The sequence below is a fragment of the Hylaeus anthracinus genome, unplaced genomic scaffold (genome assembly GCF_026225885.1).
Source record: "Hylaeus anthracinus isolate JK02 unplaced genomic scaffold, UHH_iyHylAnth1.0_haploid 4, whole genome shotgun sequence".
NCBI classification, from domain to species: Eukaryota; Metazoa; Arthropoda; class Insecta; order Hymenoptera; family Colletidae; genus Hylaeus; species Hylaeus anthracinus.
Window position 1 is genome coordinate 14,452,567 of NW_026535289.1, and position 23,850 is coordinate 14,476,416.

The 23,850-nt window shown below is 46.2% G+C and overlaps 2 protein-coding genes across 5 annotated transcripts in view; one reads left to right on the forward strand and one right to left on the reverse strand.

Moving 5' to 3' along the window:
• LOC128895147 (clarin-2) overlaps positions 1-7,223 on the reverse strand; it is a 49,085-nt gene extending 41,862 nt beyond the window's left edge. Inside the window, exon 1 of the mRNA XM_054157467.1 lies at positions 7,079-7,223. The gene's annotated coding sequence lies outside the window, so the exon portion shown is untranslated. The remainder of the gene's footprint in view (positions 1-7,078) is intronic.
• Positions 1-23,850, forward strand: part of LOC128895132 (proline-rich transmembrane protein 4) — a 122,488-nt gene that overhangs the window by 21,852 nt on the left and 76,786 nt on the right. The gene's annotated exons all lie outside the window — the stretch shown is intronic.

Below are 23,850 nucleotides of genomic sequence, written 5' to 3' on the forward strand. Positions count from 1 at the left end.
CAAAGTAAAGTTCAATTCTTGTTAGAATGGCAAACTGTTTACTTCGATCCATCATAACTTTCTAGAGACGCGTTATTTTTCAAAATTGCGAAAGTTATCCAATTTCAGAAACGTGCGCCTTTTATCGCTCGCTGTTCTATTACTCGAGAAGCAAAAATTGAATCGAATCGCCGTTAGCGCGAATTCGGGCGTTCCGAAAGTCGGCGAACGGGTCGAACGAATTCATCCTTGTATCTCTTGAATGTTTCGTTTGAAAAAAAAAAAAAAAAAAAGAAAAACAAACACGTTGGGAACGATTACCCAAAATAACGGGCTCTCTAATGGGAATGGCTCCTTAACGAGCATAGGTGCGCTAACGAGCTGAGCGGCGGGGTCCGCGAGAGGAGAAAGGAAGAGTCCTCGATCGGATATCGAAAGTTGAACAAGCGTGGATTATAATGCGAAACGCGCGTGCGAGTAAATTCGATTTCATCGAATAAGTGGGTCTGAGTCACGCCGCGATGACTGGCCTTCGCTCGGCTGCCATTCCCGTTCGTACAAAAGGCGCGGCGGGCACAAGTGCGCGCCTTCTTCGTCGTGCCGAGTGCAAATGTCGGGGAGTCGAAGGTAACGAGAAAGAGAGAGACTAAAACAGACTCGAAAAGGGCCAGAGAAGGTAGGCGAAGACCGAGCATCCGCGCCTGTTCGCCGAGAACACCTCGATGGATGACGCGCTCTTCTCGCGTCATCAACAAACACGCTCGACCTTCGCCAAACGATCGAAGCGTTATTCGCTTCGCAACAAACCGTCCTGGACGCGTGAAAATTATTCCTATATTCGACAATTTTTGTTTCGATAACAGTTGACGGTAATTGTATACAGCGATGGGCAAAACCTTAGGTTTCGAATAAATCTGAAGTTTGCCGGTGCGCGTCTCTCGTTTCCTTTATGGAAAATATTCAACGGAAGAAACGAGACAAACGTATCGACGAACTTCAGATTCATTCGAAGCCTAGGGTTTTGCCCATCGCTGATCGAATACGGCGCTTAGCTCCGGCAAATAGACCTCTCATCGAGTTGATTGTTCTCGAAAAAAAAAAAAAGAAAAATTGTCGAATATAGCCACGATTTTAATCCAAGGCTCTTCTCCTCAAACCCAGAGACTTTAACACATTCAGCGCCACGTCACCCATACGTGGGTGACAAGGATGTTCACTAAGGAATGAAATACGTTAATTCTAAAGGTGTAGCGTTGAAGAAAATAAATCTACGTAGGATCAATGTATTTTAAAGAGGTTGCGGAAATCAGTTTTACCGCAAATGTTAAATTGTATCGTTTCTAATTGCATAGAAACAAAATGTTAGCCCGACAGGAATTTTCACGATTATTGGTCTGCCAGTGAACGCGTTAATCGAGTAACGTTCTTTTCGAAGTCGGTTAATAAATAATCGCTCTTGTTTCGGGTAGCGAGCAGCCCGGACGAAGGAAGAGAGAGACGACCTCTCCTCGGTTCGCCTTGTTTTCTCATCGGCTCGTTCCGTTCATCTCTGCGCGCACCCTTCTTCACGCCTCGGTCAATTTACGGCCGCGTTATATCTCCTCCACCGACTATACTTGTTCACCGAGCAATAAAAAAAAAAAAAAAAGGAAGGAAGGAAACTTCGCAAGGGTCACGCGTCACGAGCGATCGCTGCGATTCTGTGACGGCGATATTATTGCGTTGGTTGCGCGAGTCAAAGGTCACCGGTGGTCCGACCCCGAGTCTAGTGGCGGGTCGGCGTAATGAGAAACGTCGGCGGTTTATTTCTCCGTTAAGATGATGCAGATTTATACGAGCGTCGTTTAAGGTTTATTTCGCGTGATTTGTGGGTCACGGGTGCGTGCACCGCGCGAGCACAAGTTTCGCTGACGTGCGTTAACGACAACGACGAACCGGCGGGGTAGATTGGCTTTCGAAGTTCGAAAGTTAGAACGGTACGGAATTTTATTTGCCCGTAGGTATCGGGTAAACTTGTTAAGTAGCTTCTGGGAATCCGGATGCCTGGAATTTCGTTGTCTAAGGATATCGATTAAACGCATTAAACGGGGCCGTAGAATGTCGGAAGTATGCGTGAAAAACTTGTCGAGAAGCAGCAGTTTCGGTTGGGCAAATTTTAATCGAGCCGTGAACGGAGTTAGACGGCGACTTTTATATAAATAACGTATTGTTTGTTTCGGCTGGAAAATGCCCGTCCTCTTTCTAAATGTACCGCGAACAAGAAGAGTTGTGCGTTTAACCATTCGCGGGTAATTTTTCGAACTCGAGAAGCTCCGGCATTTTTTAGCCGAAACGTAGCGGAATAGAAAATGCAAGGATCGCTGTCGCTACGAGAAATGGCTTCTATTTAATTATACGACAATGACGAGCGTTCGGTCGAGTGAATCCGCTGCGGGTCGATTTTTTGAAAACCGTCGCCGAAGGGAGGTACCGGCGAACGCAAAGTTCTCGATTGGAGAAATATTTCCGGACCAGAAAGAAAATCTGAAACCACTGGCTCGTGCTTTTTTTTTTCGCGTCGAAAAATTCACCGGCAATGACGGAGACTGCGGGAATCGTTTCAGTCGCGTTTCGTTCTTGAAATAGCGTACCACGCTTCAACTGATGCGCAAACAACGCAGAAAGAAAACGTAGACAAAAGGCAGCGGAGGATAAAAACAAAAAGCCCTCCCAGACTCGATAGCCAAGCCAACTCGCGAGGAACGTTCGATCGTCGATGCTATCTTTCTCTCTTCCACTCTTTTTTCTTTCTCTTTTCCACCGTGCTTGCTCGATGCTCATCGAGGAACGCAGTTGCCAGGTTGCGTGAGAGAGTGGCAGTGGTTGCTACCTCTTCTCCGACGAAAAACGAAATACGATTCTAGCAGCGAACGGTGGTGATGCATTGTCGAGAGAGCCTCGTCAAGGTAACACGAACTCTCCAACGGCGCGAGGCTTTACGTGAAATCCATAGACCTCGAGCTAATGCTTAGCGAAGTCTCCGCGGTAGTAATGGAATCGAGTCGCTTCGGATTTGAACGCGTTGAAAAATTCCTGCTGAGCTTCCGACGGTCCGCTAAACCCTACGTTTTAAATGTTATTTCGTCCGGACGTTGGCGCGGCGGAAAACAAAAGTTAAAGATTTAATATAAAATAGCCCGAGGTCGCAGCGCTGTTCGAATATCATCGTTGTAGATTGGTTCTGGCACGGATCGGTGGATATTTTTGTTGGACTCGTCGAATGTATTGTTTTCCAATCGTGCGAACGAAACAGTGGTCGAATAACTTTTCCCATCGAGAACAACTCTCGCGGAGTAATCACGGAGGTAATGGTTTTCGTCGGCGTTTCGCGGATGGTATAATATCTTTGATTCTTCGCGATACCCGATGCTTTTTGTACGTACGTATTCGGGCAATCGAGAGTAACGGCAGGCAAAATAAAATAGACGCTGGGTTAATTACCACTCACTGCGCACGAATTCTTTTAACGCGAACGCGTTAACTTTGTTTCGTGCGTCAGATTGTAATTTATGTTGTTCGAAACTTTTTCTCTAGTTAAGAATCTTGCTCGTCTCTGGTCTTCTAATTAGTAAGTAAAGGGAATAAGCGTCCAAGTTTCAGAGGAACGCGCATCCGTGTCGCGCATGTAAACAGCGTCGGAAATGGAATCGATTCTACATTTTCGGTCCACTTACTTTGCAAAGTTCGAATCGATTCTGCGTGCAGAGCGGACATCAAAAGATGTCGATGTAACGTGAACGTGGTCATGGTGCGTGCGGCAGGGTTGAATTCTTTTTTTCTTTTTTTTTTTTTTTTTCCATCGGAGAAGTACGCTCCCGGTCAAAAGTTTTGGATATTCTTCGATTTTTCTACAAGTGTACAGATTTTTCTTATACACGCACCACAGAGACGAGAAAAATACGGATAACAAATTTTGAATCGAACCATTCATTAAATGCGTTTGATAAAAGTTGGAATTTTAATTATATTCACGAACACTGGAACATTGTCGAGTGAAAAACAAATATCGTGGCGAACAATAGGGGAACGATCGAAAAAGGTAGGAATTTTTTGCTCCCCCTGTATATAGGATCGTTGGTACCTTTGCACCGAGCGGTGCTTCGGAGGCTATAGAAAGTCCCTGTACAGCGACCGAACGCTAAATCTGAAAAATAAAAGCAACGCGCTTGTAAAGCGATGAAAACCGCAATTCGAAGAGAGACCCAGCCCTGGATTTTAATGTGTCATGCTTTCTTTCCTCGGCTGCGGGCGATTGATTCGCGTCGGATAAAGACAGTCTCGCGCCCCTTGAAACACGGCAAACGTTCTGGAAACACGCAGCGTCGCGTTCACCGCGTCTAATTGAGCGCGCCCCGCTGAAGGAAAAGGATTACTTTTGTTCGCGTTAACCGACATCCAAATGGTTCTCGTTTTCCGGCGGCCGCGCGCGCACACTGTCCCTTTTACGCGGGACGCGTGCACGCACATCTACCGTGATTAAATACGGCGCGTTGCCGTTAAGCGACGCGAAAATTCGTACGATAACTCGCGTTAGCGATAACTAGGTTGCGGATGTTTGCGCATCTGCGGAAAATGGAAATACGGGGACATCTACGAGAATGCGTGCACATACGAAAATATAGATATGTATATTTTATACATATATATGTATACATATACATATATGTATATTTCATACATATGTATATGTACATGTTGGATAAGGTTATCCTGACTAACGGGAATAAGTCAACTATCTCCTTGTTGCTAACTAATTGTACGTAACTTTTATTATGTAGAACTAAAGCACGTGTTTTATTCGCGGTGACCTGCCGGTACATACGTACGGACACAATAATACACACACATTCATGCAGCGCACGCCATCGGCTTGGTATTGCCGCACTCAACGGTATAAAATATCAATAATAATGTACATGTACTGTTCAGAAGAGAAAGTCATACGTGTCCTCGAGTCTGAATTTCTGAAATCTATCTGTGTGAAAGTATAAATTCGAGAAAATATCTGTGGTTTTGTAATAAGTAGACTGTGGGTTTCATTCGGTATAGATTTCGTCGTTTTTAGTATCGGCATCAATCATCGAAACTAAATTCCGTCCATCTCTGACACGCTCATCCAGCGGTCCGAAGCGTAATCGCGCGATCACGCGTCCCAACGAAACAATTTTTCCGATGATGCAGCTCGAAGAGCAGCCAATAAAAGCCACCAATGGAGGCCGTGTCGGTGAGTGCATTACGAGAGAGGAAGCGATAGAGAGAAAGGAGAGAAGAAGACACTGTAGCTTCTTGGTAGAAGGCGCGTCAATCGGGCAGCAACCAGACCGTCGATTCGTGGTCGTTGTTGGCCGTTGGTTTCGAAGGCGTGTAAAAGACCGGGCAAAGAACGGCCACGTACCGTGGCGAACTTCGATCATGCTTCAACGGGTGCCTTCCTTTGTTTAAAATCATCCTGTTTGCCCGGCTCGTGGGATTATATCTGCTTGAGCGATCAAGCATCTGGGAATCATCTTGGAACAAATGCCTGGCCGTCGATGTGAATCTTTGCCTTTCTCCGTTCGCTATCCCCCTACGCTTCGTTCCTTTCCCGTCTTCGCCGGTTGCACATCTTGCCATCTCCAACTCCTCCCAGCCCTTCCACGGATCCGTTCGCTCTGCCGTCGAACTAAACACACGTGGAAAATGCTTTATCCCGCAGCGTATTCCGTGGAATTCCGCGCGGTCGGACGATCCGTGATCCGTGACCGCCCGAGCACCGTCCCGTCGGAGGAAATGCTCGTCGATTATTTTTAATTTCTTCCTTCACGGGGGATCGAGAGCCGGCGTACCTTGAAATCGAAGGGACTCGGATGTTACCTCCGATAGAAATCGCTCGGCCAGCGTCTCTGGGAATTCGATTATTTTTACATCGAAACGAACGTTACAGTTCTCCAACCGGTATGCGATCTTTACACGCGCCCCTTATTAAGTTAACCTTTATAAATTAGAGCGAGGATCACGCTAATGGATATTGCCGTGGCCTGATCTAATCTGATACTTTCGAAACCGATGAGTTCACATTACGATTGCGTGATCCCGGCGCATTGCTCGCCGTTTGCCGGAGACAGCCTCGGTTTACGGTGAGTTAAACGATCTTCGTATTGCGTACACGCGTGTTGCGCGTATCGCTTGAAACTTGATATATTTACGCTACTCGTTGGAAAGACATTCGGAGATATACTGTTTGCTTATTCAGCGTTAAATACGAACCGAAGTGGCCGTCCCGTTTCTGCCTGCTCTGTTTATTGACCAGTTAAGACTCGCGTTCAGCAGCTCTCTTTTCTTTTAAACTGGCGCATGACTCGCGCGTGCGATGAACGTTTTGTGTTTTTTGTTTTTTTTTTTTTTTTGCCCGTAAACCGACCAGGTGGCCCCGGCTTGTTCGTATTTCCTTTTCACCTCCGGGTCATCTCTAGTTTCGCTCTTTTGCTCTTTGATTTTTATATACACTTGGGTATATATACTTTTGTTAGTAATCGCGTCTAGAAATACATGTTTCGACCGGTTCGACGCGAGGTTTTGCAATCGATAGCGTGTATGATGGGTTAACTAACGGTGTGTCGATACCAGGGAACCAATGGGGCGTTGCATTTAATTGACTCTAGTCTGGACAAATATATTTGTTTGCGATCACACCAGTAGTTAATACAGACAGGGAGCTAGTAATGCGACACGCCAGGCTGTGGTTAGGGTGTGTTCCACTAACCGAGTAATATTTATGCTCCCGGCTCCTAGCACGCCGTCTGCTAACCTTAATTCTCTTTTAACCCGCGCAATGTTGCATCGATTTTCGCTCGTATTCTTTCATTTATTTTTAATTTATTTATTTCTAATTTATTTATTTTTATTCGGTCCTAATTTTGTTGCAGGTACGTACGCGCCACTTCGTACGGTGCCAATCATTTTTTCCGACTAGGGTGAGTGTTTTCACTGTCAACACATTTTAACTGTCCTGTATATGAAACGCTACTACTTGGTCGGCTAAAGAAAAATGTAGAAATTTTTACTTTACGTTAGCTCTCACCGTACCTTTGCCTCGCTCTGCCTCGCTCACTCACGGTGACAATTTCATTTGCTTTCCCGGTCGGACGGTACACGCGACGCTCGACCTCTCCGCTCGAGATACCAATCTCTGCTTACCCCGCTTTCAAGTGAACGGGCTGTTCTAATTTTGTCACACGAACGCGAACATTACAGTTTACATTCCCCCCCCCCCCCCACCCCGGGACAAAGACGTTAAAATACAGAAACGTGACAAATTCATCGACTAAAATGAAGCGTGGAAATCGAACGATCCCTAGCTTCTCGCGAAACGAACATAGAGACACGTAAAGAAATCGAAATCCGTGAGTAATTATGTCGGGATCCGATATATCGTACATTTTTTTGCAAATTTTTGGCGATCGCGCCGACGCCACCGCACAGGTGCCGGCAGTTACAAGCGAGGCTCGCGTGTCGCGAATTAGCGAAACGCAGTAAACACGCGATGTTAAACACACAATTACCGTATTCGTCTCTTCGGTCAAAACGCGCGCGCGCGCGCGCGCCCGAAACAGCGAGGTGTCGACACGGCAATTATAATTATTTTGATTCGGCATTACGCGCTTCATGGACCGGCTACAGCCACTTAGTATCGATGCACACACTCGTTCCGCCGTTAATTGGATTTAAATCGATGCACATCGCAAACAACACAATTCGACCGGATACTCGCGATATGCGCCGGATGCGTTTGACCCGAAGCGTGCCGATTAAGCTTGATTCCCGCTGGCCTCCCGCGCTCTTCGGCAGAAGCGCGTGCTGATTGGCCGACCTCAAGAATTCGGAACAAACACGATAAAGCTGAGATCGGAATAACGGCTCGGGACGTTTCCATTTCGATATTTTCCTTCTCTATGCGAATGTGCGCTACCGTTGCACCTTGTGTAAGTTGGCAACGTGTAACGCTCGAATTATTTATTTCATTCAAGATCGATGCATTTTTAGACAGAACGAATTTGCTCAATTTTTGTTAACATCGAGAGAGTTTTGCGTACGCTTCAAAGTACGGGTTGGTAGTTTGTTCGATTCGAAATGTTTAGAGCAACGCTTCCGAATCGATCCCGTCTATAGCACACGGACCACAGCTTCGCAGCTATATTTCCAAGCTTTGTCGGTCGACTCGACTGGGAAGCGGCGCGTTTCGTCTCGAAATTGGTGTAAGCATCACTCGAGCGCGAGCGTCACTCGAGCGTTACTGGAAATCAAGCTTAACGCGTACGATCGACTGTGCTCGAGGGGGATCTCCTAGCACCGGCTTGCCTCGCTTCTTTCCCGATCCTTTCCTATATTTTTCCGCGGGATTTATACGCGCCACTTTACCGGGAATAAATTATGCAGAAGTCGAACGTACGTGCCCAGATTCCGGAATCGAATATCAGGAAATAATCAAGAATGAATTATTTATTGGGTCGCGCTCGCGCGGCCGTCGTCGGACCGAGAGAACGAGACGAAGGAATAGGTCGTGGCGAAGGGGATTAAAGACGAAACGAACAGGGGAGGTATTAGCAGAGGGCTAAGGAAGGACGAGAAAAATGCAGAACGGAGTTGACGGAGTAGCAAAAATCGAACGAAAAGGATTTCCTCTTCTTGTATCACGTTTACCCAAGATGGAATCTCTTCGATTACTTGATTTCTTCATTAACTCGGCGTTCTTTCAATTTTACGATACAGTACAACCGCGCAGCCCGACACGTGTATGGTTGGAACGTTGTCGGATCGCTGGATGTAACTGGAATTGAATGTAAATAACGCGTTCCCGTGCTTGTTACGAAATTTTGTGTTTGTGTACTCGCTACTAGTCTCTTTGCGAGCAAAAACGTTTTTTCCACCCCTAACGATTCAATTCACCGCAACAGTTCGAATAATTGACTCGAGTAAGCATACACACCGAAACGTGTACGCTCTTCTTTCGAAATAAAATTTTGCTATTTTATCGACATGTTGCACGCAGCTGTAATTCGAAGAAGGTCCAGTTAATAGGATTGGAAACGTTTATCCTCGTATGCAGATTTAATCCTTTGCGTTCGAGAGGTGACCACTAGCTTTCCTATAGGTTTCATTTCTTTGGAAAGGTGGCCCGATCTTCAAATTAGAGATTTCATTTTCGAAGTCAATCTAAGCTTAGCATTCGTGACAATAGAATGCCAAGAGAGCATCTCGAGACAGATATCAGAGAAAAAGGCCTCGAGTGCAAAGGGTTAATGAACAAGCAAAGAGTCCTCGGGGAAGTTACAGAGACGGGCAGAATTTGATCTCGCTAACAAATCACCGAATGAATGCCACCGTAAAGTGTTTCATTTGCAACGATCATTCGTACGATCAAACAAATTTCCTTTTATTTGTTCACCGTGAAATGTTTCGTTTCGAATTGAAATTCAAATTTTTGTTCAACCGGTGTACCAGACGAGACGTTGTTTGTTTTTTGTTGAAATAAAAATGTCGAATCTTCCGGAGCATTATATATGTATGTTCATGCGCAACGCAAACAATTTTCCATTTTTATCGTACCGGAGCCATGGCGACGGTTTCGGTTCTTCGAATCTGCAGACATAAAGCTAGGAGTAACTTTACTTTCGATACAACGATAATTGTTGGATGTTCGATGAAACATTTTTCGGAACCCTTTCATTTCGACACCGTCGCGAGTTACGCGTAACAAAGCAGAACTCGTTCGGGAAAGAATTCTGCCCGTCTCCGGAAAGCTGGAGAGATCGGGTAGACGGAACAGGGAGAAAAATTCGAGACGCTGATGACAAACTGACGAGGAACGGGACAAAAAGGACGGCGGGGAAGACGGTCGCTGCTTATTACGCAGCAATCTCTTGCTTCGAATCGCAGCCTTTTCGCCGCTATCCTCGCAGATATTTCATTCTCATTCCGTGAATCCCCATTATTTCCAATTGCTTCGCGGCAACGTCCGACGTTGTCCTCGCGGAACCTTTACCAAGGCTCTTCTCCTACTCTTGCGTTTCCACCTTTGGCGTCCATCGCTCGGTCGCTTCCGTTTAATCGTCGGGACGACTTCGAGCCGAGTGCAATATCCACGTCGATATCGAGTTACGTAAATTTCATCCAGACCGAGGGAACAGGACTTTGCGAACGCAAAATGAAAACCGAAAAAAAAAGAAAAAAAAAAATGAGGAACACGTACGTTTATTTAATAAGTTGACCGATTCGCATGGAAATATTCACAGGGTATTTAAGTAATTATCTTTAATTTTATTTATTTTACTCGATATACATTTAACTATACATATTTAAGATCGATCATCGATATTCATTTATGAATCAAAATTATACGTAACATTTTGTCTCGAAACGCTTTGTCACCCAAACGTGAATTTATTTTAGCGAAACCATTTCAGTTTTCAACGCGTAATTTAGAATGTAAGGTGCCAAAGGCCGATAGTTTTTGTTACTTTTGGTACACGGTACAGGTATGACGGAAAGGGTGAAATACCGTCGCTTTAAACGGTCCGCCAGGAGGTTCGTTAACTTCCACTCTAATTCTGAATAAAATATAACGAGCCAACGGCGGCCAGGGGCACAGGACGAACTTTATCGATTGCAGGACTCGAAGTAAACTCGAGAATTCCTCGAGATATTCCGGATTGCACGCTGGGGCGAAAATCGGTCGTCAGTTTCCCTCGGCACGCTCTTCCGACCGGTGAAATAGCGCTTCTTCCGACGCTGTTTGCGATCCTCACGGAAAAGTCTTGGCCGTGTTAAATTATGGACACTCGAGACGCGGAAACTCGGTGAACCTTGCCTTTGCAAAAGTGTAAATATATATTTTCCTTGTCGCGTTCGAAACAGATATTGGTAGCATATATCAGAGGTGTCCATGGCGCCCGTGTGCGCGATTCCTGGCCATATTCGATGCGACTCAATTGGCTTATCTAGTTTTTATTCTATGTTATTTCGTGTTATTGTATACGCTACTGCAAAAAAAACTACTACTAGCATCGAAAAGCGTGTCAAAAAAAAAAAAAAAAAAAAAGCGTTGTTATGTTCGAGCACAGGCAAACGTGACGATGGAAACAGATTTTCTGTTTGATGTTTCCTCGAGGGTCGTTCGAAAGTCAGCTCGTAAATGTTCGCACCACCGCCATACTCTTTTCCCACTTCGTGGCAATGTTATCGGTCGAAGCGAACGAAAGTGTTTTATCATCTCTTCGCTCTGTTTTCCATCCAGTTCTTTCAGCTTGTACACAGTTGCATTACTCTCGGCTCGGATTGATGAAAAATGTATAAAAAGGCGAACGAGAAGGAGGAGGAAAGGTAATACGGAAAGCGTGTACGTTTGCCTGTTCAATCATCGTACGGCGCAGTTTGTAATTACGGCCAGCCAACAATCGGGGCCTCGCGATCTCATCGAGAAAAAAAATGTTGTTACCGGCTCATCGAACGATGGAATTTCACATCTCGAGGATTCAAAGGGAATCGTTGCTGCACCGATAGACGATCAGAACGCCGCTACCGTTATCCTCGTCCCTGACCTGTTACGGGGTTTCGCCTCATTTTTGCGAGCGAGAACGTTCAACGAACTGCGAACGCGCAACAAACACTCGGCGAGAATGGAAACAGAGGGAATATTTTTCATTCCGATTCGAAAGTTTCTTCGACGTTACCAGAATCTTGTCTCTATGGAGCGAGATACCGTTTCGATCTACGTTTTGTTCGTTTCAGTCAACGACCATACCGCGCGCACCAACACCGGTTCTCGTCGTCCTATCACCTGGTTATCACCGAAGTTAAGATGCGTTGGGCGCGGATGTGGTACTTGGATGGGTGACCGCCTAATCCGCCTCGAATAATCGTAATCGTCCAACGATTTTGATCGATAGATTCCATTCCATTTAGAGCGTTTCGCTGTAGAAGCGCGCGATATTGCGAGAAACAGAGCACGATGAAATAAAGAAAACGAATTTCTGTAATTACGTATAGACGAGCAAGCTCCGCGAAACTTGGAAAACTTCCGTATTTCCTCAATTTTTCTTCGGGCCGCTCGCGATACTCCGGGGAGTAACAGGAGCAATCGATAATTTCCGACGGTTCCTCTTAATAGAAGAGAGAAAAATGAAAAAACTTTTCCACCCGAGTCGGTCTTTCGCGACTCGAACAGGAAAAAAGAAAAACACTACCGACCCGACGAACGACGCGGACGTGAGAAAAATTTTAATAACTTGGACACGCTCGACCCCGAGCCGTTGTCCTTCGAAACAACGAGCTCACACCGAGATCGGAAAAAGGCAATTTTACCTAGACACCAGGCGTGTAACTACCTCGATCTCGAATTTTTCTTGGCATATTTAGAAAGTTGGAATTTGAATACGCGGAAAGCGTTCAAAAGTTATTTCGGCGTCGAGGGCGTCCGATTAAAAAAGCTGAGATCCGTAGAAGTTGCCGCGGAATTGAACTAAGAGTTGCACAAACACGATAATTAATTCATTGGAAGTCTCTGGGGGGAGGGATTGGGGGGGGGGGGTAACAGAGATTGGAATAACAGTGTGAAATTAATGGAAATTAAACGAACCTTCTAGGAAAATAATACGAATTCTACAGTTACGGAGAGAACATTCGCGAATTGAGCTGAAGATCCAATGATAACACGGCCCCGGTTTCGAAATGAGAATTTCATTTTTCTTGTCTCGTACCTCTCTTTCGTATCGCAAACATTGCCGTATTCGGTGTCCCGTGTTTCCTGAAGAAATACTAAACCGGGAAAACGGACCTAAATGAGACTCGTGGAAAATCAGCCTTCGATGCGTAACCAACCCTGGTTCGACGCGATTCATTTCTAAAAGAGAAACTAATAGAATAGAAACAGAAAAAAAGTCGCGTTGAAAAGATCGTTAGGCCTGAATTGTATTAGGCAGACTGGAAAGTAACGCGTCGTTTATTTTACATCAAATTCAAACAAATTTCTAATAAATTCCTTTTTTTTAATCAATTACGTATCTTTTAATCAATTACCCGTTATCGACAGTCTTTTGCCATTTAGTGTACAAATTTGGAATGTCAGGATCGATAAAAATCAACGAGCAAGTATTTCAAATTGAAAAAACGACACAACCTTCCAGTCCACCTAACGTAACGTCTTTGATCCCGAAATACCGAAGCAAATGCTTCGCGAGTTGTCTCCGGGTTAGAACAAAAGGAAGACTCTAATTAATCGTTCCCGATGCGACGCGACACCGATTTCACCGAATTCGCTTACCGTCGATCGCGAAACGCGATCGATTTGGCGCTGGATGATGCGCGAGTCGTTCACTCGGTCGTTTCGGCCTTCTGTTCTTCCGCTGTCGCTTCTCCTTCCGTTCGCCGCGTGTTATTCTTCCGGTGACGGTAACGGACGGGCGTCGAAGCGTGTTCCAGTTACGCGCTTCCGTCCCTGGCCGCGAGAAGCGTGCATCAGACTCCTCCAGTGCCAAGAATAACCGGCGTAATCACGTGCCGTGCCACTTCTGGGTGAAACAGTTTTAACTCCGTCGGACTGAATGGCGCTCGTTCCGAGGAGAAGGCGTCGTGCGTGCGCCCGGCTGGCTGTCGCGCGCGTGCACGCCTGTCTGCTGTTCATTGAACGCCTGCTGCCTCGACCGTGCAATGATTCACGCGAACACGTTGCGTCGTTCGCGGTATTTCGAGACAAGTCTCCTACCCACGACCACGTCGGGGAATCTGGTTTTCCAGCCGGGAGCACATTCCGCGCGGAGATGGACGAAATTTCCTTTCGATAACAGACGACGGATAAAAAGCAACGCGTGGTAATTCGTTCGCGTGGTCGACTCGACCGGTGATGTATAAATATTCAACTTTTTAATTGTTCGGTGTAGAGTGTAACAGTTGGTTCGGATTTTAGTTTTTGTTCGAAGAGTAGAACGGTAAACGCGATCGCTTTTCGAAGACGATGAATTATTCAGAGGGAACTTTTGGGATATTTCCTTATCAGCGCACGAGGAACAAACACTCGGAACTAGAGTCAACCCGGTGGGGCAATTTGTTTATTTAGATACGGTACCTCCGTTCGAGGTGCGCTCAGCTCGGAACGAGCGTAGTTTGGCCGATTTCTATAGTTCGATTTTAGGAAGTCATACGAGTCGTAAAGTGGATGGCCTGCGACGACGGCAGTTTCCAGAGTTCGCTACTCCTGAGATCACGGTTTCAGATAACAGTGACCACCTATGGCACCCTAGCATGTAGACGTTCGACTTTGTGTACCGCCTGGTGTTTACCTATACAGTCCGGCGACCATAATCTGTGGCGGTACGATGGCGGTGCCATTAGCCCGTAGTCGACAGTTTTGCAGCTATTGCGCGCCGCGTAACCTTCCAGTTCCTGTACACGGTACAATACGATCCGCGGAGATAAAAATGCCGCGATAGGGTAGGCCATCATACATGATGCAGGGTGCGTTGCACTTTCCCAGAAACAAGGCGAAACTCATTCTCAAAGATACGATCGCGCGGTGAAACGATTGGCTACGAGAATCTGGGAGCGGAGCAAAATTGGTCGGCGCGGATTCCAGGACGGCTACACGCTTTCTTTGCGGTTTGCACGAAATTAGGATAATGGACGCGTCCAATATCGGCTCGCAACCTTTGCCCTGGCTCATCGTTTATTATCCTTTGCCACCGCGTATACAGGCTGTTCCGAAACTCGCGCAGGAGCCGGAAATGGTAGCTGAGACGATTCCGAACGAGATCATTTCCTTTGCAAAAATGTCGGATGGGACTTCGGTTTCGAATTACCAACGAAAAACCACCGACCAATCGCAGCTCAGTCCGATACGCGGCGGTACCTAGCGTAACCAGCCAATTCTAGCTAATCGGACGCTGTGATTGGCCGACGGTTTCTCGTTAATAATTCAAAAACCAACCACCATCCGTCATTTTTGCAAAGGAAATTGTTATTCAGAATCGTCCCAGCCACACCCATTTCCGGCTCCTACGCGAGTTTTCGAACACCCTGTATACACATCCGGAGGACGCTTCTCAATTTACCAACGACGCGTCGTGCTTCGCGAAGGACGTACGATGTCGGCCACCGAAACACGTCGTAATTTGCTGATGTCGTACGTACTTAAAGTTTAGAAACGCATTTCAGAACGGCGTTATCGTATCCGTTATTAAAAATCCTACGTAAAAGTACCATCTCGAAAACGGGGTCGCGGCAAAGTCCCGAGTTCGGCGAGCTTTCAGTTCGGCAGACGTACAATCCTATCCCCCGAAGACAAAATTGTTGCGATAAGAAAGGAGATGCCCGATCGCAGCATTATTGCACTTTCTCGGAAAAAGGCGGAGGTCGTTTCGAAAGATGCAATCGCGGCGAGGAAACGATCGGGCCGGGGTATCTTGGAAGCGGAATAAAATCGGTCCCGACGGATTCGTGGACCGGTGTATAGCGTTTCTTTGCGGTTTAAGCGAAATTAGGATAATGGACGTTTCCGATACCGGTTCGCAACCTTTCTTCGCGATTCGCCGGTTAGGGAGGCACGGCCGTATAATTACTGGCGTCGAGGCAATTTCCAATGTTTCCCGCAAGAAGCGAAATGCGGACCCCGGGGGCTGATTCCTCGAAATTGATTCCCCGGTTCGAACCCACCATCTGTTGGCGGCATCCCCAAACGAAATAATCGAGGAGATTAAGGCCTTGCGAAGACGGCTGCTCGGGAGTCTCAGTTCCTTCCTTTTCTCCCTCTTTTCTCAATCAAATTCGAGCACGTATCCATCGGATATTGTAACGTCGCGTTCTCGCGATCGAAACAAAAATTCGACGTTGCACGGAACCGGATAATCGCGAACGACCGCTTCGAGAAATCGCCGTGAGCTGGATTCACGAATTCGAAGATAAATGCCCTAAACATACAAAGTATGCGAACAGCTGGGGATACTTGGTCTTATTTCGAACCGGTTGTTACCTCGAGAGCCCGACCTCGAATGAGAATGTCCGTACAGGCTTGATTCTTAAGGGGGGAGTCTGGTCCAGCTGATATATTTTTCTAATGCCATATAATTTCCAGATATAATTAATGTTTGTCATCGAAACTTTTTTTTACATATAAAGGGACGTTCAAAGAAGAACATTTGACAGTGTAGATTTAATTTGAATGTATACATATTTTATGTATAAAATTGTCTGATTTTATCTGTCAGATGTTTCCCCAGGGCTCCACGTATCCCACCGTTTTCACCGAGTCCTTTCCTTGCAACTACTATATCTATATATGTATACGTTCAAATTAAACACAAATTTCTACACTGTCAAATTTTCTTCTTTGAACGTCCCTTTATATGTAAAAGAAAGTTTCGATAACAAACATTAATTATATCTGGAAATTATATGGCATTAGAAAAATACATTAGCCGGACCAGGCTCCATCCTTAAGTAATTCTTAGAAGTGGATTTTCACTGTCTACGTAACACGTAGGGCTAACTTATGATGTCAGCCTTGACGCGTAGGGAGTTCGTCCGAGTAAAGAAGCGCGGACGCTCGCGGTGCTACCAAGGAAACGTCGCTCGTAGTGCATTCATTTATCGTTACGTTGTACAAAGCAGAAACGCGGAGAAACCGTCCCCGAGACGTATAAACTTGCCATTCCCGACGATCTGTTCGCGTTATTCATTCCGGAAAACGTACACGGTTCTCCGGGCCCCCTTGACAAACGAGACCGTTCGAATATCGTATTCGATTACCGGGCGTCGAGAAATTTGAAAAATACGCGACATTTGCTAAATTGGATTTCCCGAAAGGGGAGCTGATTAACGACGCGATTCGAAAGTGGCTTCGAACCGGCGTGTCGTATAGTTTGCGTCGTATGTGTTTACACTGCTCTCCTCCTCCTCCTCCCTCCTCCCACCCTCCCACCCTCCCGCTGGCTGCATTAATTTGTGTCGATTAACGGAAGAGCATTAATTACTGGTACACACGGTGCCGTGTTGATTTGCGACCCGTTCGCGTCGTTGAAAGAGAGAAGGAAGAATAGCAGTGTAATCTGTATCAATGTACCGTGCAAATAACCCGTGAGTATTGGATTTGCGTCTGCTCTTGATTTATCGATAATTGTTTTATCCAGGGAAGAGGATCAGAGGTACCCGTTTGTTTCGTACGGTACGGAACAGTATTCGCCGAAAAAATTGATCAGTAACGGTGCAAAAGACGTGTCGAACCGTTACAGAAGTAGAAATTAGTTCTCGCATTTCTCAGGAGGTTGAGCAAGGGCGTGCCGCCACCTTGGATCTGTGCTGTAAGCAATTCGGAAGAAGTGGATCTGAATATTGCGTTCGTGTATTACAATATAGGAAGAATACTTTGTTATACGATCGAAACAAAATTCTACCCGTCCCTGTTTGTTACAAAGGCTTTCCCGGTGCCTTTCGAGTAACCTTGATACGTTGGACAAGGCGCGAGTCTGACAGAGACGACGCAAAACAGTGACTGGCGGCGTGCACTCGAAGGGCGATAATTGATCGAATTTACGACGAGATCCTCCCGTCTCGGAGGAGATTTCCGGAAGAACAATGGCCGTTGCCGTGAGTGAAAATAAAGTAAATCAGATTAACCTGCGCGACCGCGATGAAATTAACGACCGTTCGCGATGCCTTTCTTTGTCTCCGGCGCCTCTTGGAAATTCGCGCGACGCAAACGAACCGTGCGAATATAAATATCCGACACACCGTCGACGACTGATCCCTCGCGACGCTGAAACATCGCATACGAAACTAATTTCGTCGCGAACCATTTCGTGGCACGCGCTAGTCCTCTCGCGTGTACGACACACGGGGAGGATATTTCGTGGTAAGAAGTTATCTTTTATATACCCGTCGACAAAAAACAGGGTTAGGTAACTCGGTAGCGTGACCCCGACGCATCATTCATTCTTTGGAATCGTATCTATTCGGGATCTCGAAAAATCGTGCTGCTGGGATAAACTGTTTTTTTTTCTTTTTCTTTCTTTTCTTTTTTTTTTTTTTTTCTTGACGTGTCGAGTGTCGTGTAAGCATTTCTCGACCTTGCGAGGTCTATCGATAAACGTGCTTGACCCAACTACTTTTCTTTCTTTCTACCATATGCTTGATAAATAATAAATGACTTAGTAAATGGCCGAACAGCCTTTCGTAATAACAAGAAGGAAAGAAAAGAACCCGAACTAAAACGCATTAGTAAAGGCTACCTGCCCTCGAGAGCCAACGATTCCTCGAAAGGACGAACGCCATAAGGCCAGAGGTATGTGTGTACGTCTGTCGCGGAAGCGTATCTTTTTTCTTCCCTTTTTTCTTTTTTTTCGTTGTGCCCCTTGGCCGTTGGGTTGGCAGTAATTGGGGCCCGCAAGCATGGCGTCCGACGGAATTGCTACGTTCGACTTTCCTCGGTTTCCGGAAGTTCGCGACCGATCGTTCGCCCACGAGTGGCAGCCATAGCTGGCCGCACTTAACCGTCCGCTTCGTTTCACCGATCTACGAACGAGGCACTCGACCGATTCGATCCGTTTCTTTTCTCTCTTTCTTAATGTTTTTTTTTTTTTTTCCTTTTCCTCGTTCCTTCCTTTCAACTGGGTCGGATGGCACTCCTCGTTCGATGGCTGTTCAGTTTCATATCGATCACACCCGCGGAGGACAAAGTTAGACAAAAAAAAAAAAAAGAAAGAAAGAAAGAAAACGTGAATTCGTTGGAAACAGATTTTATTCAGCGTCGAACGAAAGAGACGTCGCACGTCGCGCGACGTGCACACGCGGGATCCGAATGGAAACGGAGAATTCGTAATAACGATTTTACCCTTTTTTTTTTTTTTTCTTTTTTTTCTTTTCGAACATCATTTCAGCTGCGAGCGTTTCATATAAAAATTGGAAATATATTTTCGCGAACTCGTAACGAGCAGAGACACGATAATTAAAGTGAACGACGAACACAGCTTCTCCTGTCGCCGTGTTCCGCCCGTAAACCTCCCCGGCGCAGATATCGGTTTTCGTTTTTAATACACGTATAACGTGGAAGATTAAATTTCAAATTGCCGAGATCGGTAATTTCGGTTCGTCGAAACGAGTAATCAAAAAGTTAATGGAGAACCCACTTTTTAGAATGGAAGCCCCGTGGTTGATTGTATCGAGGGTATCATTGGCAGCTGAGAAGAATGCTCTCTCTCGAAGAGTACGCTCGGCTCGAATAATCCTTTTCGTAACAACAGAGATACATTTTTCAACCAGATTTCACATTTTTCGTTTCAGGGTCGAATCAAAGCAAAGCTTGCACCAAAATTCCGCGATAATTTTCCGTCTCGGCGTGCCCCAGCGGTTAACGCGCGAAGGAAATGACGAAATCGAAAGAAGAAAAAAAAAGAAAAAAAAAAAATAAACGCGAAAATGTAGTACCCTCGTCGCCCGAAAATTCGTCGGATCCTCGAAAAGCAGCGAATTGGTCAGCGCACGTTGAAACGTGTACCCGAAATTAGCGACTCCCGTAACAAAGTTTCTACTGCGGATGTGTTTCAGTTCTGGCCGCAGATGGCATCACCAGGAAGCAGTTATAAAATCTGCTCTAGGTGAAAACTAGTTTCGCGATAAACTACCGCGCGCGGCTCGTTGCCGCCCCGAGAAATTCCTTACTTTTTTGTCCGCAATTTCTGGCCGCGTTTGTTTCCACGAATATTTTCCCGCGATCGGGGGGTAGTTCGAGATTGCCGCGCCAAATGGAAAATCCCCGGGCAACGTTGGCGCAACCGATCATTGGACGGTATCGCGTTGGCAGCAAGAAAATGGATTGTCCCGTGCGGTCGAAACGTTAACGGTCCGTTGTTTTCGCGGTCGTTCGGCTCATTTTTTTTTTTTTTTGTTCCGTGCCTTTCTCCCAGACCGAGGCGCGTGCACGATGTTCAATTAAATCTCGGCCGCGGCCATTGTTGCGTTTTTTTTTGTTTCGAACTATCGACGCTTAAATATTGCTGGCCCGGGAACGAAGCGGGGACCTCTTTGACCGACAGATTTTTCGATCGAGCGTCCGTTCGAACGGGCACGCTACTTTTTAACGCTTGAATCGATCCCCTCTGTTCGAGTTGTGTAATCTTCTCCTTTCGTAACGTACGTGCCAGTCAGCTCAACGGACGCGAACCGTTTTCTTTCGACGGCGACCGGTGATCCCTTTACGTTTCGTTTGTCCGACTTACTTGCGTGTAAGACAATTGATTTCGATGGAACTTGATGCAGTAAAGACTGGGTAAGCGCAAGAAAATCGCTACCCAAACATCGGAGTTTATCCAGTCGAGGTTTCTATTCTGTGTTTACATTTGGTTCGAGTCGAGCGTACAACGTAGAAAAAGAACAGAGAGCGAAAGAGAATATTGTAGCCATCTCGCATTTATCCAGTCTTTACTGTACACGATTTGGGCCACCGAAAACTGTTAAGCATCGAGTATCGAAAAGAGGGTCCGACGGGAATTTTCATCGCGTTCAATTCGGCCACGTTGCGTGCAAACGACCTCGTTGAGGAAGACGAGCTCGATCCAGTCGCGTTTATAACTAGGAGCATTATTTATTCAGTCAATCTTGCGGAAGAAGCGAGCGAGTCGAACTTTTTTTTTCGCTATCTTCCCATGAATGATTTATAAACGCAAAATACCATCGCTTCTCGACCATTTTCCCGGGGTTTTCCGTCCTGTTTCTCTTTCTTATTTTTAACGCCGGAACTTTAAAAAACTTTCCCGCCGTTTTGTATTTCCATAATGAAATCGGGTTCCGCCGGCATAACGCACCGCCCCGCCCGGCGACGGTTTTCCACCAAGGTGGAAACTCGAGAGAGAGAGAGAGAGAGAGAGAGAGAGAGAGAGAGAGAGAGAGAGCAAAAAAAAATAAATACAACCGAATTGATATTCCCAGCCACGTGATGCAACCAGTGATGGGATGAAGCACCTTTCAAGTAACCTGACGGTGGGGATAAATCGCGCGACACTTATCGAACAATTTTTCGCGACACTCGGCGGGGAATCGCTGCGCTTCGAGAGTGTACTTTCAGAGTGTACTTTCAGAGTGTACTTCTCGATAAGCTCGGCCGAATGAGAAAGGTTTGAATCGTCTTTGCAAACCACGATAATACTTTTGTTTTTTTTATTTAAAGCTCTCAAGACTCCATAGGATCCATTTCGTTTTACAATTTTGACAATACAGTTATACAATCAGAATACAGACGATACAATCGAGACAATATATTTTTAAACGGATAGAACACGGTAATACTTTGACGCGATTGTCGTTAATGTTCACATTTCTCACGAATTTACTTGTACCGTTCTTTCACCATAAACGGATAAACAATCCGCGGTCCAACTATTTCCTAGCGATTTTATTATAAAAATCGATAGACTTTTATTTACCGAGCGACCAGGCACGGATCGTTCGCGAATAACTAAAGACAAACAGTACGTGTTCCGCGTCGTCGTGTCGAGGGGAGAATAAAGAGATCAACAACGAACGAAACGCTAAACCTTGGTTACCGAACCTTTCGATCCCGTCGCTGCGCGCTCAAACGAAATTGGGAATTTTACGATATCGAAGGTAATGCCGCTTAGAAGCAGAGAGCGCAAACCCCGGTACGTCGACGATGCTTTCACCTGCATTTTCCGCCGACCCTGCCTGTCAGCCGCCTGCCGACCCGGGAACACCTGTTGTATCATTTTTCCTCGATTGCCCTGGAACTGTCATTCGCGTAACGATATCAGAGGTAGAGCTCGACGCCTACTCCCTTATTCGCAACGCGCTTCCGTGAGAAACGTGACTGCCTTTTCCCTTCGACGCGAATTCTCTAGTTTCCTTTCTGTTTTCTTTTTTCTTTTTCTTTTCTTTTTTTTCTTTTTTTCATTACACGTTATTGTACTTTCAGCGACGTTATCGCGAGCTTCTCCTACGCTGCACACACGGACGATCCGATGCATATCGTCGACGAGTTCCTTTCTTTCCGAATGCGATTCCGAAATACCCGTCGTATGCATCGAAAACGATGGGACGGTCCGCGAATCGTTATTCGTCCTCTGCGCGTTCAATTCTCCCCGACAACGAAACCATACCGATTCTGTCCGAAACATTTTTCGCCGCGCGCGATACTACCGACGAGGTGGTGATATCTGATGAACCGGATCGCGTATGGCGCGCTCCATGGACGTAAAAGTGGATTTCCCATGCGTTCTATGTACATCAGCAGAGCCCCCCTTTTTTCCTTTGCAACTTGATTTTCTACGTGGAAAAGAAACGCGCAGTCAAAGAGCGTCGGAGCGAGTCTGGCGGTAGCAATCTAGCGATAACGTTCTCGCGTTTCGATGCTCCGACGACGTCGAAACGACAAAAATCGCCGGTGCTAAGCCCCACGTGTTGCTCGGAACGAAGAATGAAACCGACGAATGAAAGGCCTGGGGCAGCAGCGAACTCGAAACAGTCAGTGGTGCACACGAGCGGCTGGGATGGCCGGGGTTACGTGTTACACAGCGCACACAGCGAGAACCAGAGACGCACCGGGAAGCCCGTACGAGCCCGAGCTCGTCGTGCAGGTCTCCCTCCTGTTTCGAGAGTTGAACAATTCTCCGAAAAAGGAGCCTCCCCGACCGTTCCCCCCGTTTTCCACGGATTTTATCGGCTCCTATCGTCGCCACAAACCAGTAAACTCTACTCGCGTTTCGGCTGCTCGGAATAACGAATCGTTTGTCTCGCGGGCCGAGGCACCGACGAATTCTTATCGCCGACGGACTTTTTGTGCTCTCTGTTATACGACCGTTACTCGAACGCGGATTTTTTTTTATTTTTTTTGTAATATTAAAGGCTCGCCTGTGCCCGACTTTGAATAATTGGCCCCTTCGAGGAAACCGCGATAAAAAAGAAGTTTCGTCGAATCGAAGGATTTCAACTTTGTTAAAACTTTGCGTTGGGATCTCGGTAAAAACCATTTGTTACGGGTGTCCAATTTAGGCGACGATCCGAATAAGGCGAGTTCAGTTTACATTTAAAAAGGGACACGTGAAAACTTTTTCGTATTAATTTATATACCGTGCGACGCAACAATTTCGTTCGCACTCGGAGAGAGGACAAAGTTTCGATTCGGTTATTTAAGACGGTGTTCTCGTTTACATACGGCGTAGAGGGTCGCGAGTGTCTCTTATTCATTTCTTTTCTAGTTTATTTAATCATCGTAGACGCGTCTGGATATGTAAATACCCCCGATAAATATCCCCCGATGTCCCCGCGTTATACGCGCCTAGCAGGTAGCCGTGTCGCCACGGTTCCACGTTTGAATTATACGCGTCAGGGTGCATAACGTGTTCATCGAGCGAGCGTTAGTTGGGCGTAGCTCGTTTATATTTAAATGAACTGTTGATTCGGTGTTACACAGGTACGTTCGCCTTTTCTTCGGCTCCGTCCAGACGTACAACGCGACTCGTCGAACACAAAAGACGCGTATACCGAAGGTCTTAAGGAATTTCTACGCGATAGGAATATATTTCGTTTGGGTCTGCGCCTCGACTGGCTGCATTCAAACTACCTCGTCGGTTCTAGAAACTAGTCGGTAGGTCCTATTGTAACGCCGGATGTATTTCCAGCCCTGAAAGGGTACCAATTAAAAATGAATTCTGATTTAAGTGTCGAAATTAAGCCTGCACCTCTCTAAAGTAACCTGACACGTCTTTACAAATACCGAGCACTCGACGGAAATTAAACGAGCTTTCGTCTCAGACAAATTGGAAACCGGCGAAACAATGACCGAAAAGCCCACTTAATTTC